Raw genomic sequence first — 14,472 nt, 5'->3', positions numbered from 1 at the left:
TTGTGACATTCAACTGGAAGACCAGATATGTTTGGATCTTTACACTATTGAACAACAAAATTTGCCAAGAGTTTGCAAGATAATGGCTTTCATTTAGTGCTATTGATGTTCATATTATGTAGCGTTACTTCTTGAACAGAGGATCGTTATTGAAGAAGACGTGGGCAGACAGCGTATTGATCAGAGCAAAAACTGGGGCATTGTATTCTGTGAATACTGTTGTAGTGGTAGGAATCAGTACTCTGTTCCTTTCTGCCCTCTTGAAATACAGGGACTGAAGCAAACTGTCCAGCCTGCCCTGCTGCTTCTGTATTTGGTGAGCTGACGTTGGTAATGCTTTCTGGTACGTTTGCAGTGCACACCAGTTTGACTCTGAGTAGCAGGTTATGTGCGAAACTTTTGGAAAAGTGTTTTCCCGTGAATACTTTCATGAAAATATTTATGAGAATGTTTGGGATCTCAAGCATTTCTTATGTGATTTGGTTAAAGAGTGCTTTCAGTTATATATTAGTAAAGGGAAAAATTGAAAATATTTATGAAAACAGAACATATTTGTGATATGAAAACTTTGTATTCTCATTTTGACTCATGACACATTCACGCTTTTTTAAAAAACTCATTTAAATAAAAATAAGCTTCATAAAAGAATTTTGGCTTTTGAACAGATGCTAAATGCAGGATAAATCTGATAAGTTCTGAAAAAAAAAACAGGAAATTTGAACAAGAAATCTTGCTCACTAATTTTGTATTCAGGTGAATCAGAACTTTTTGATTCTATCACGTTACACCAACTAGACTTTCATATGAGAATTTTGGGTGTCTTTGTTGGAATCAGAAAAGAATTTTGTTGCAACAGTGAAAATGCTGAGAATTGGATTTGACATGTATGATCAACCAGTCCATAAATAAAATAGGTATTCTGAAACTGTCTCAAATGGGGACTGTATGTGAAAAAGCACTGATAGATAAGAAGTATGTAACCATGCTTTTCACCTTTGGTTTAAAAAGGTGTTTTTGACAGAAGCAGTTATAGGAATATGAATCTCTTTTGCAGGTAACAGAATTTATGTCCTCTCCAATAGCTACTTCCAGAAGCTCACACAATTTTTTTTGTAGCCCTGAAGATAATAAATATAAAATAAAATGCATGCACAACTATTGTAAATCACGTTGATGTTCAGCAGTTTCAACTTGTGTTGGCTATTCTGGTGAAAAAGTTTTGTTAGTGAAGCTTACAGCAGCTGTTTCTGTCACAGAAGGAGAGAACTTCAGGGTTGAGAAGTTTTATAGACACTGAAGAATCTGCCAAGACAGCAAGTCTTAATTATAACAAATAGCTTCAGACGTAGTGGAATGATTCCCTCTTTCATGATGCTTTTCAGTTGTGTGATAGAAACTTGCTCAGATCTGTGAATTCTGATCTATCTTTGGAAATGACAGAAGGTTTGTTGCTGAAATACCCTAGCAGTAGACTCACCTAAGCCATTCTTGAAATTCAGAAGTACTTCACTCCATGCACGGTGCTTTTGGAGAACTTTCCTACAGCTAGTCAAGCACTGATTTGCTGCTAGGGATTTGTGGCCATTCTTTGCAGGCAACAGAGCCGCATTGCTATGCATGCCTGCAATCAGCTTGGTGCAAAGCTGATGGATTTTCATCAGGCCTTTCTCATAGCTCCTCTTTTTCGTTCCTTAGCATATGTGCAGCGGTCGCAGGCAACCTAGCTGTTCTGGCCAAGAGGCTGAAATAGTGGCTGTTGTTAGGGAAAACATTTTTGTCCTAAATTCATTAAGGCTTCCAGAGCTCCCAAAACAGGCAAGAGCCTTTTGGGTCATTGGCAAGCCTGCATAATATTAGATAAAATTTAATAAAACATACTGAATGAAATTAGCTAGGGTTTTTGTTTGTGGTTTTTCAACTTTGCTCTTTCTGTTGGAAAGTTGCCTTAGGACATCAGTCCTTTGACGGTCAGAAACCTTTAAACACCCAGTCTCATTTTATTCTTGGCCAGCTTGTTCCCATGCACTGCTGTCTGTGTGCCGAAACAGCTTTTCTTTTCCTGTTGGAAGTTCAAATGATGCAGGTTTTTATAAAAGCCTTGTTGCATGCTTTCTTCCAGAAGTTATGGTTTGAACAACAGTATTGTTTTGTGCTGTTTGCCCTAAATCTTAGGCTGAATTTTTATGAGTGCTTTAAACAGTCCTGTCTTTAAGCAAGCCAGTTGTGTAGTCTTTGTATGAGCACTCCTGCAGGTCTGGATTGAATTGGATCAGGGGGACTGATCTGACTGCAAAATTACTTGGGGAAGTAGGTTTTCAGCTGGATAGGACCACCACTTTCAGAGGCAGTCTGCACTTTAATTACTTACAGCGATCTTGAAATGGCTGCCTTGGCATTTTTAGACTATTTCAGTTTTCTTTAGATCCACCCTTACTGTTCTCTGGGGAGAGTGGGGATAGTCCCCCAATTCCTTTTCATTGAGTTATATATAAGATGATGTATTGATCTTCAAGTTGTCTTAGCATCTTTTTGTCTGCTTGCCCTGTATATCCTTTGTCTAGCACAGTGATGCTTTTCTATAGCATTAATTTAACATGTTATTCCCCAGGGATACCAGTGTGATAATTTGAAGCACAAAACAGACAAGCAGTTTGAAGCTCAGCGACCCAGCCTTGGAGGTTTAAAGGATCTTAGTTTTAACTCACGTTTGTCCTTGATATTGGTGGGAATTAGCTTGAGAAGCCAAGATTTCTTAGGGTTGTTTATGTTAACTATTTCTAGACTCATCCAGAAGTAAAAAGCAAGTGCTTTGAAAATTATCATGATGCAGCAAAATTTACTTCTTAACAAAATTCTTCTGGAATTTAGAGAACTTCCTGTTACTGTCAGGAAAATCAGGTTTTATTCATCACTTCTGAGAAGCACATTCATGTGAAATTCTTCCATATGGGTCACTCTTCCATGCAGTAATGCCAAGCCTTGGTCTTGCATTAATCTAGCTATTCCTCTACCTGGGAAGCAGTAGGGCATGCTATTTTTGTTTTAGAAGTCTAATTTATCTAAAGCCAAGACCAAGTGAAAAAGTGTTGCCATAGTGAGCAATACGTTTCATTCACGTAATTAAATTGTGCCTGTAGCAAAAGTTTCTGGTTTGACTATTGTGGTTCAGCAGTGGTACCTGGCTTCCACAAAATTATTTTTACCCACTATTTTTAAAGAATCTGATGCTTGAACTGCATTAGGAGAAAAAGGCACTTGTTTCTAAGTAAAAGTGACTGCAGTACCAAATACTAAGCACAAATACTAAGCATAAATTTGCTGGCTACCGGCACACATACTTGGCCTTATTTTTTTGGATACTGCATGTTTGTGGTCTAAGCCAAATCTAAACTGCGCAACAGGCTCAACAACAAACACACTTTAAGTAGCTTACAGGTATTGATGGCTGAACAAGTGCAGTGTACCTTTGGTCTTGGATTAAGCGAGGACTCAGGAGGCTTTGTGTTGTTTTCTCAAGTGGATTTGTCAAAACAATACACCTTAATTGCATGCTAGCTCTTCACTGTAGTACTGAGTCATGTCTTGAGTAGATTCCTATCTTAGGAAGATAGAAAGTATGCTTAGGACATTTCTTACAGGAATTGTATGTGAATTTCTTTCTTTTGGAAAAGTTGTATGTGTGTCTACATATACACATCTAAAATTGCTCCGAGTGTTGACACTAAGGTGGTTATCATATTATGAATAATTAGTTTTTCTATGTCGCCTTTGAACTTAAATTCTCTTCCAGTTATTAAATATAATCTCTGTGCCTTTGCACATGCTAGACATGAGCAAATGACATAAAGCTGTGAAACTCTGGTATATTTTTTCACTATGAACTCATGAGATTTATGTTAAATTGTTAAAAATTGGCACACAGGTGGTGCTTCCACTTCTGCTCAGTTAAAGGCAGGGGGTGGGATTGTGTGGCCTTTGGGAGCCACCCTGAGAAGTTGGGTGGGATTGTCCTGTTGGCTGCTTCAGTCGTGTGTTAGTGGCGATGGACAACTGGGGTGGGCAAGGGAAGGAGTAGCCATGGACTTCTTTCTGCAGGGTCTGCTGGTGGCAGGGAGCTGGACTTGGTTTAATTTGACCAGTTCTGGAGGAACTGCCAGCTCCTGAGAACCAGTACACCTGAGCAGGCATGTTTTCTTTTCCTTTAACAGTGTTTTGTTTTGATGCCTTTCTGTGGTGAAAATGCAAATTGCTTTTGCAATGCTGAGGAGGGCCCCTTGTTACAGAAGGGAGAGGGAAAGAGGGTGAGAACAGACTTGACATCAGAAGTGTAGCATGAATACTGAAATGTGCTCTGCTGAATCCTGGTGAGGGGAGTGAATGTTATGATAGCTGAACTACAAACTCCTGAACATGGAAAGTTAGGGTAATCTTTGTTTGCATGGCACTTCATGAAGAGGGGGACAGCCTTTTAATTGAAGCACCTCAAAAGCAGAGCTTTCAGTAATTGTCCTGAGGGCTCCAAGATTGTACACGATTGTTTCAGAACCTGATCCCTGAGCAGAAACACTGGAATAAAAAATCTTCCAGTCTTTTACAGCATTCAGATGGGAGATCACAGAAATCTTGGCATGTGCTGAGCAGACACGTGCTTAACACCACCAGTGACTTTTCCATCACGGGTTTTCTGTAACTTACCAAGGGAATCTAGTCTTACCCATTTCCTGCTAGCGGAGCAGATAGCTTTGGACTTCTTAGCTCTTTTTGGCCATGGGAGTACTGTTAAAACTTGACAGCATCAATTTTTGAGATGGATTGAAAAGATGAGGGGTCTGTGTTTTCTGTATGATGATAAGATATGATTTGAGGACTGGGAATTCTGTCTCTTACCTGTGTTTGGCCACTTGATAGTTCAAGTTTTTAGGTGTCAAAATGGTATAGGAAACACACATAAAGATATATATGTAGTTCTGCAGATTGTAAGCAAGTGTTATAAATATTTGGTCCATCGTTATGGTTAAGCATTGCACAATAAGCCAAATGCATTTGTGGAGAACCACTGCTCGGTAGGAGTAAAGTCTATTTTGCCATTAAATTTTATGTTCATTACTTTTTGAACTAGGGTTTATTATTACAGCAGAACTGGGGTTGTTGCCTAGTAAACACCCATCCTTTCGGAAAATTACAGCTGTAGCTTTACTGCCCAAGAAGAGACATTCTGGTGCCTGTATTTCCAGCCAGACTTTGGAAATATCTAGGAAACTGTGATAGGGCTTTCTAGGGCTGTACATGCATGCATATGCCATTGCTGTAAGAAGTAGGCAGGGGTGGTAAATCTTCTCTCCTGATGATTCTTGTAATTGCTCTGCAGCTCCTTCTGTATACACTGTTCATGAGTGGGGATTTGTAACAGATGAATGCATCTTTTAAGTTCAAGGCTTGAACCTTTCTGTGTGGCTGTAGCTGGTGGAAAGGCTGGGTTGCTAAATTCTGGTTTCAGAAATTGACCGAGAAATGGGCCAGGGAGTTGCTTTAGGCCCACTCTTGTGCAGTAAGCAGGCTAGGGAGTTGGAAGTATGTGCCAGATGGGATGTCCTCTGCCAGACCTGGGGCTGGCTGGCCACCATCGCGCTGCTCTTCCGACAGCCTGGTCCTGCACTGTTGACCAAAGACACGAGAAAAGGAGGTACATGCACACTCATATTTTCAACAAACTATGCATGGAAAAAGCCCTGATGAAGACCATTTCCCCTGCTCGTCAGGCTGTTGGCACAGTCACATAATTATGTAGAAGCAGCATGAATCTGTGCTCCCTTCATCCTAGCAGTACCATGCAGGTATTAGGGTGTTTCCCATGCAAGTCCTCTTTTTGGTGGGGCATATATCTAAAAAGCACTTCCATTTCTAACTGTTTTGGCTTATTAGTTTCTCAGTTGTGTCAACATGACTTGTTTTGTGCTGTTAGTGACATACCAGTCAACACTTTAAGTGAACATAAGCTTCAGTTCCTTGAATTGGAGGTGTTGTCCCTGGTTTCAAAGAGCAAATCGTCGTTCAGTGTTTTTGAATGTTTGTCTTGTACAGCTGTTAGAACTCTCTTGATACATATGTTGTGACTGACATGTTTTTATGTTGTGGTGACTTTCATAATCTCGTTCTTCACAAATCTAAAAAAATCCACTGTCAAACTCGAATAATAGAAAGCCAAAAAAACGACAGACATCACCATGTTTTACAAAGTCAACTCCATCAGGATGATGTTTGAAGAAGTAGGAAGGGCATAGAAATTTCTTTGTGGGTAGAAGGAATCCTGTATAGTTTGAATATGCTTCTTCCAAAGGTTGCTTGTGGCAATGATACTGAGTTTTGTGAAGCAATTACCGAAATTGGACAATGTTACATTTTTGTGGATTGGAATATGCATCAGGCAGTAACAACCTGTGAGTCATAAATGTTTTTTTCTTCCTTCAGTCCTGCAAGCACTTGTTGAAATGGTTAATTTTGAGCATGAGTAGTCTCATTGACTTCACTGAGAGCGTTCACATGACTGAAGATGAAAAAGCATACAAGTGCTTACAGGATTTAACCAGAATTTTATAACAGGCAGTACACTGGATTTGCTCTTAACACTGCTTTCCTCAGGTGAATTTCAGTTTAAGTGGTAGAGACAGTAATATGTATCCTGTTGGGTGAGAGGTGGAAGCAGGTGCGTGTTCCAAAATTCGGGGGTCTGAAGTCTTTATCATTTCACATAGTAATTTCACATGCACACACAAAGAATTCAGAAACACAACAAATCTGTGTTGGATAGCAGCAAATACTGTAGATCCCTGCTGTCTCCTGACTGTAACAGAATTGTAACCCCATCCATTAAAGACCAAATGAATAGTGTTCTATGTTAGGAATCTTCTTTGCATTTGCAACGAATGTTTCTAAATATGTTGTATGCATTTTGAAATATTGTTTGGGGTTGCTTTTAAAAACTTTAGTTTTTTTTTTCTTCTTTTCTTTTTTTTTTTTTTTGTTCTTTTCTTTTATTAAACCCCAGGTAAGAACCCTGACAATGCATGTGCACAACTTCAGGAGAGTAGTAACACTCATGTTGCAGTATGTTGAAGTTCTCCTTGTGCTACTTTGGTTTTAGGTTACATATTTCACTTTCTGAAAATAAATGACAGACTAGATTGCAAACTTGAATGGTTTCTTATATTTTTACATGTCAAGTAGCCTACTGTGTTAAGTGTAGAGATTTTGTGCTCTACTTGGTTGCATAACGACATGTAACCTTCCAATTTGCAAAGATTATAAAAGGCTTTAAAATAATTTCTGAATCCAACTCTTAACTCCGAAAATATGAATACTTAAAAGAAAGGCAAGAATGCACGAGTGTTGCAGCTTTAGTTACTGAATTACTGAACAAATTTGCATCTTATCTCCTAAACAAGAAACCTTATTTTATGGCCATTGCTCCTGAATTTGCATAATACTGGATCACCTGGCAAAGCGTGGTCTGGCACAGAGACACAGCTGCAGCACTGTTGAGTTATATGGCCCTTTAGCCCAGTGCAGGGGAGTGACAGAGTGTCAAAAGCCAGGATTTGGGGAAATTTACGCTGGGTTGCATTTTAAATCAAGGTCTGTTGTTGATCTGGATCACAGAGCAACCTTGGTGGCACGTGGGCAGCCAAGCTGGGGCATGACATCTGATGGGGAAGAAAAAGGCAATGGGGGAGGTGGGAATGTCTTCAAAATCTGGTCTGGTCTAGTGCATGTCAGAGCAAAATAACTTTCCCGTATAAAACTTGAAGCGTCTCAGCCTGTGGCGTTGTTCTTTGTGGAGACTCAGTAATTTGCATCATGTGGCTGCAGTGTTTCAACCAGGAATGAGACAAACTAGGGCCGAGCTGTCTCCTGAAATGCCCTGGGACTGGAGGAACTCTCCTTCCCCACTCCCATTTTTGGGTCTCCTTGGACGTGGGTAGGTAAATCACAGCTGAAACCAGTGTGAGAGCACACCGCATTGGTGTAGGAACACCAGTATTGGGAACGTGGTTTCTTAGGCACTTCAGCTCATCTGGGTTAGCTATCGAACTGTAAACTCATTGCAGCAAGCGGCTCAGAGGCATAACACACCCGTTGCTCCTGGCCAGAAGCAAAGCAGGGCTTCCACGGCCATGTGCTCCGAAAAAGCAGCAAGTTCCTTCTTGCTGAAGGCACCGCGCTGGGCTGGCGCAGGCAGCCATGTGCTGACTCTGTCTTGGGTGAAGGTGTAGGGGGGGAGCGAGTCCAAAGGCTGCTCTGCTTCCCACTTCTGGCTCCTGCTCTTTCGCCTCGGTCATGGTGAGAGTCTGAAATTCCCAGTGTGTTCTGATTCCTTCTGCTATTGCTACCGCTTGCCCTGCTAGAGGCTGCGTTTTTCTTCAGCATTACTGGTGCATGAAGCCTTTTTTGTATTCGTGTTAAAGGTTAATTTCCTTAGCCCCTTGCTTACATAGCATGATAATTTCCAAAATATTTGAAAGTAAACCCTGCTGGAACCAGCATGTGGAGCTAATTCTTCAATATGTGAAGCATTTCAGATGCTTCCAGATGATAAAGACTTAAAAAAAAAAAGAAAAAGAAAAGAAAAGAAAAAGAGAAAGCTTTATTATCCTTTGGAGGAATTCTGATAGATCATGGCAAAAACTGAGGTAACAGAATGACATCAGCAGTTTAATGCTATCTAGTCATCAAAAGGTAGTGGGATATACACAAAATAAGGGTGAGGAAAAGTATTTATGTAATTTATATAATATAACATAAATCCCACAATCAACACTTTTATCACTGACATACAGATGTGCTTGTCCAACTCCCTGAGGCAGAGCTAGGAAAAACAGTTCCAGAATATGAAAACTTTATCATGGTAGTCTATTGTGAATTTATCAGGCAGGAAGATTGATGATTTCATACCTCATACAACCTAACACCTCCTTGTCGGCAGCATGCATCTTATTTATAAATGAAATTGCTGTTCCATCCTGCTCAAGCCTGTATGGTTGGCTGAGGTACGAGGAAGACTGGAGCAAACATGGATGGTAAAATCCTGATTTGCCCACATTATTGATTGAGCTCCCATAGTCTGTAAGTGCACTAAGACTCGATAATTTATTTGCATTTATTTATTTTCACAGTTTGAAGCAGAGGATTTTACAGGCCTGTTTAGATTCTCTTTATGTAAACTGCAACTTCCTAGGTCACGGGAAAGGAAAGCAGACATTCTGCTCCGCTGCAGCAAGGTAATACCTCTTCCAGCACAGCGTATTTGCTTAATTTTTGGACACAGGGTGACTGGCAGATTTGGGGTCAGACCAGTTGGCTACCAAACACATGGGGAAGGGAAAGCAAAGAGCAATGCTGCAGGTCTTGCTATGGTTGAGAGCAAGGTGTGTGTGTTAATCTTGGTGTGCGTTTTGGCAGGTAAGAATGTGCGTTTGAGGTAGGATGTGTGCCTCTGCTGAAATGTCTGCACATATATCTGTGTTATACAAGTCTGTCAGTAACTTTTCTGTCAAAATGCTGGTTCAGTTTGCTGTTTAACGACATCTCAGTAGTAATAGACAGCGTTTATTACTTCTTTACTATCTTTTACGTCTCCCAGCCTTACCTCAGAAGTCCCATAACCTAAACGCACAGTCATGTTTTTATTTTTCTGTTTTCAAATTTTGGGTCAGTTTATTTTTTAGGGATACTTTTTAGGAGTCACTTCCTTTTATGATAAGATAGTGGAAGCTGAAAATGCAAAAGCAGGAACTCTTCCTGGTTTGCATGGAAAAAATGCTGCAGTTCCATTTGCTGCTTCCAGAAATATAAGCTTTTTATTTTTTTTTCTTTGTGGTTAGAATTTATCGGTGCTTTTCTTGGAAAGATAACCAAGAATATGGAGTATTCAGATACTCAGTGCATAGAGACCAAAAACAGACAGCAAAACCACAAACACAGTCTTGATGTTTTAGCTCATTGCACTGAGCTTTAGTGAGTTAGGAATGTTCAGAGAAAAAATCGGTGATATCAGAAAACAACCTGTTAATTTCAGATGTCTCAGTTTGAGTGAGTCATTTTAAAAGCACATAAAATCCCCAAAGTGCTGAGTAATCTCCTTTTGAAAACAAAGAGAACAAGGAATGGATGTGTCTCAAAGTCAGTGCTCAAGAACTGAGACACCCAGAATCTCTCCTGACTTCTGAAGTTTGTGCATACAGCAATTAACTGTCTGAGGACTAATTTTAAATGTGCAAGTAAGACTGCCTGACCACAACATAAGCAGTGTTTCTGTTACTCGGAATAGCCTGTAGGTTTCCCCGTGATTGAATTCTTTGCCGTTAGCGCTCTCTTGTGGCTACTGCTTTCCTTGAACAACTTAAAAGGAGTTTTAAAAATACACGTGTAAATAAGAGGTTTCGGCCTTAGAACATGCTCGGTCTCTTTTGGATTAGAGTACCTAAATTAAACATGGTCAAATTTGGTTTTAATATTCTATTTTAATGATACAGGAAGGTCAATCTAGAGAAAACCATCCAAAATGTATTTCCCAAAAGATCTCGAAGGGGGCGTACGTATCATGCATTCAGGTTTTTAGCTGTTTTACATCTTCATGTGTTCGGGGACAAGCTAGATCCCTGAGGAAGGCTGGCCAGGAGGCTTGGTGGGGAGCGAAGGTCACATCGCCAGCTTGAGTCAGGCAGTGGAGCGGATGGGATTGCCAGTGTCAGCAGCGCACTGGAAAGCAGGTGCTGCTTGGTCTGTGCCTCTGCTCTCAGTGACGAACAGATCGCTTCCCATAACTTTGGTTGTTAAAACAAGCAAAAAATGGATTTGAGAAACCTTTTCCAGTGAAACTAAAAAGTATGTTCCCGGTGAAGGTGTTTCATGCTGAATCACAGTTTTCTAATTTTAGATGTGACAGAGGAGAAGCAGGAGATAACTCTTGGCCAGTTCTGATTTCAAGTTAAAAGGCTCTTTATTCTCAGTGAGGAGCTCAAGCTTTCAGGAAGCTCAGATTGTGGCATGCAGGGGGTTTCTTTGAACTAGGAATCTCCAGTTTCCTATTTTAAGAAAAGAGTAGCTTTTAATGAAAATCAGTTTGTCACTGTGTAGAATACATACCATCATGATTACAAATCCAGTGTCATAACTTTATAATCACGTCTGAATTAATACCAAGTGTGTTAAGTTGGCTGTAGGCTCCTTTTCCTTCTACAGTGCAGTGCAGCAGCAATTAAAAAAACAAAACAAAACAAAAAAAACAGCGTATTTACTTAGTTGTTCTCTCATGGAGAGAGGCAGGTTCATGCTTGAGGGAGGGCCTTGAGTGAGAGGGATTTTTCCTCGCAAAATACTTGACTGAAAAGTCTGTTCTTCAGGATGCTGAAATCTTTCTACATGGCATTTGCCTAGACACCCAACTTATCTGGTGTTTGGATCCTATGTGTAAAATATGTAGAATAACAATCCCAGTCTTTTCAGAGATACTTTTAAAATTTCAGCTACTCTTAAAAACACTTTCATAGTGATTACCTGACTGTTTATTTACAATTATTTTACAGCAAATGCCATGTCCAGCACTCTTGTAGTGAAGTTAAGGTGAGCTTGTTTTATTCGTTTACTCTTCTGGCTTCACCCTAGCTTGACAGTACATCAGCATCTGATGGCAGATGAAGACTGAAATAAAGCTTCTGAAAGCCAAGTTAAAAATCCTGTTATCCAACAATGGTTTTAAGTTCAGATTTTTTTTTCTTTAAAACTAAGGAGATGCTCACTGTTTTGCTTTTTTTCCCCTCTTTTTGCCACTGTACCAATGTAATTCTAATACTGTTAACTCTTCAGATAGTGCATTCAGCAGTACTCACATGCACGATTTATTATTCTGTTATGTAGAGTGAAAATGGACCTGTTGCTGGAAATTCAGGAAACAAAGTCATTTTCTCAATTTGATTTTACATCTCTCTTTTACCGAGTAGCCACCAAGTATAAAATAGTATTTGTCACCCGGACTGTGCATCCTCATTCACATAATAGTTTTTTTTAGACTTTTAGAAACAATGTCAGAAAAGTGACCCATCAAATGAAAGCCTGTCTGTGGACTCAGTGGGTGTGCACGGTTGTTGGTAAGCAAGGGGTCATGCTGAGTTGCCTTCATTCAGGTTGCTTGGAAAACCAACTAATTACAGAGTAGGTTTACCATTTGTGAGAATGTAATGCCCTCTCACCTTTACGCAATGTGCAGTCGTTTCTGGAGAGATTCTTGCAGTCTGGCTGGGAAGGTTTTAGCCATACGTCATCTAACTCTCCAGCAAGTTCACACGGTGGTGCTACAGGACGACTTTGTAATTGCGTAACTCTGTCATATGCTGCCTAAACTAGATTTCTTACTAAAATGCAAAAAATAAGACCGCCTCTTGTCCTTTTCCCCACCTCCTCCTCCTTCCTGAATTTGAGGATTTATGGCAATCCATGGGACTTCCAGCATTTCCTTCGTTGTCAGCGCATCCTCCTGTGACCTGTGCAAAAGTTTATTTTTTGTACTCAGGATGTGGGTCAGTCCACTGGTAAAAATGCTGCGGTGAAGCAAGTTTCTTGTGGCAGTCACTCTGCTATGTTACAGCACAGAACCAATGCAAATGTGTAGTCATTGTGTGTTTTGTGTGATGGGTAAACGAACCTAAGGAAAACCTGCTCTGAGCACATTTCCTAGTATCTAAGAAGAATATTTCTCCTTCTCTTTCTCCTGGATTGATCCCTAAGGGTACAGTAGAAATAGGTATTTTTTAATCTTCACCTGACTAAGCTCTGTGCAACCTGTTACTGTATTTTTTACATCCTCAGTTGTGATGGTGGTCAGCAACCATAACAAGCTTACATGTACATATCTGGCTGGCTGCAGGGCAGTGCTAGTGTGAGTATGGAATAAAGTTTATTTTTTCAAAAGATACTACAATAAACTGTCCTTTGGAAGAGTTCCCCAGAATGTCGTGAGTCTCCTTGTGGAATCGCAGGATGTAGCTGTGACTTTTTGCCATAGGCAGAGATGATTTCCACTGCCTTTCTGAGTACCACGGTTATTAATTTCTGGGGGTATCACAGGCCACCTCTCCTGTTGGAGAAGTGCTGCTCACTGAGAAGACTGCCTGGTTTTAATGTAAAGCAAGCCGTATAGGAAAAATGTCTGTGACTCTCAGATGCTGTTGAAAGCCCACTGGATCTTAAGAGGCCCAGGTGCTCTGGAGATTTCTTCTAGCTTTGCTGCTCGAGCAGATTTGTAATCTCGTAGGTGACCCTAACTTCTTTACCATGTGGCGTCCCAGACGGGACTGCTAACCCACGTATTTGCTTCAAACACTGCAAAAGCAAAGCGAACGCTTGTCAGAAATAACTTTCAACAGTGCAACCTCGGCACGTTTTCCACGTGCCGTTTCAAACACCACTGCAAATCAGAACTGGCCGCCCTCCTGCTCCTCCACGAGAGCGGCGGTTCAGGTGTCCAGGCCTTCCTCGCCTCTCCCGGGCGGTGTGTGCCAGGCCCGGCCCGCAGGCTCACCGGCGTGCCCAGCCAAAACTGCCGCGGCCCCTCGGCGTGGAGCGGTAACGAGGCTCCTTCGTCAATCTAATTATATCCCCTAAGCCGGCACGGATTAGCGCGGGAGGAGGAGGAGTACAGTCGTCGTCTGGAGGCCGGCAGGGTGCCGGCTCTGCACCGCTCTTGCTGGGTGCCGGGGCCCAGGTTTGCGCCCCACGTGTGCCGTGCAGGCCTGAGGCAGCCCTGTGGGGCCGGGAGCAGGGCCTGGGCCTGAGGAAGGGACCGGGGAGGAGGCGCTGCCCGGGCTGGGGCTGCGGGTAGGTACCCGCGGCGGTGCTGGGGATGGGGCACGGGCACCCCGTCCGCTCCGGAGCTCGCCACCCCTGGTGCCGGTGGTGGTGCCTGGGGAATGCAAGTGCTCGGGGCACGGCTCGGTTGGCTTTTTCCTGTCTTATTTGCTCCGTGGAAAAACGAAAAGCCGTGCGGTGTTGATAGTGTCTGATTAAAATTTCGTAATAGGATCGCTGAGGTGGAGTCGACAGGTGCAGAAGAGGGGAGGTGGCTGCGTGGGGAGCGCTTTGTTGTCTCTGTGCCTGTTTGCCTCCTGTTTCTGGCACAGACCTGGCTTCACCGCGCTCCGTGTCGCTGAGCAGAAGCACTCGTCACCCGGCGAGGCCGAACGCTGAGGCCGGTTCACAGACACTGCTTTCCGAGAGCTCTGCAGCTCCTCTTCTCGGACCGCTCCCTTCATCCCGGCCTGCAGGTGCTTATCATCAGGACAAGTGGAATAGCAGGGTTAGTCTGTTGGAGAAACCTGGAGTGTTAAGGCAGGAGAGTTTTTCAGTCTTTAGCTTTTTTTGGTTTGAAAAGGAAATCCAGTGGAAAAAGTTTCCCTGGCTGTGAGCTGTTTGGCCAACACG

General features: G+C 41.9%; 1 protein-coding gene across 5 annotated transcripts in view; it reads left to right on the top strand.

The window, feature by feature from the left end:
* Positions 1-14,472, top strand: part of SHROOM2 (shroom family member 2) — a 126,888-nt gene that overhangs the window by 51,432 nt on the left and 60,984 nt on the right. The window contains exon 1 of one of the 5 annotated variants that reach the window (XM_083826949.1): positions 12-14,315. The exons of the other annotated variants lie outside the window; for them this stretch is intronic. The gene's annotated coding sequence lies outside the window, so the exon portion shown is untranslated. Of the gene's footprint in view, positions 1-11; positions 14,316-14,472 lie in introns of those variants that run through there. 5 annotated transcript variants of the gene reach the window in all.

Source organism: Anser anser (assembly GCF_964211835.1).
Source record: "Anser anser genome assembly, chromosome: 1".
Classification (NCBI taxonomy): domain Eukaryota; kingdom Metazoa; phylum Chordata; class Aves; order Anseriformes; family Anatidae; genus Anser; species Anser anser.
This window is presented reverse-complemented; position numbering and strand designations above follow the sequence as displayed.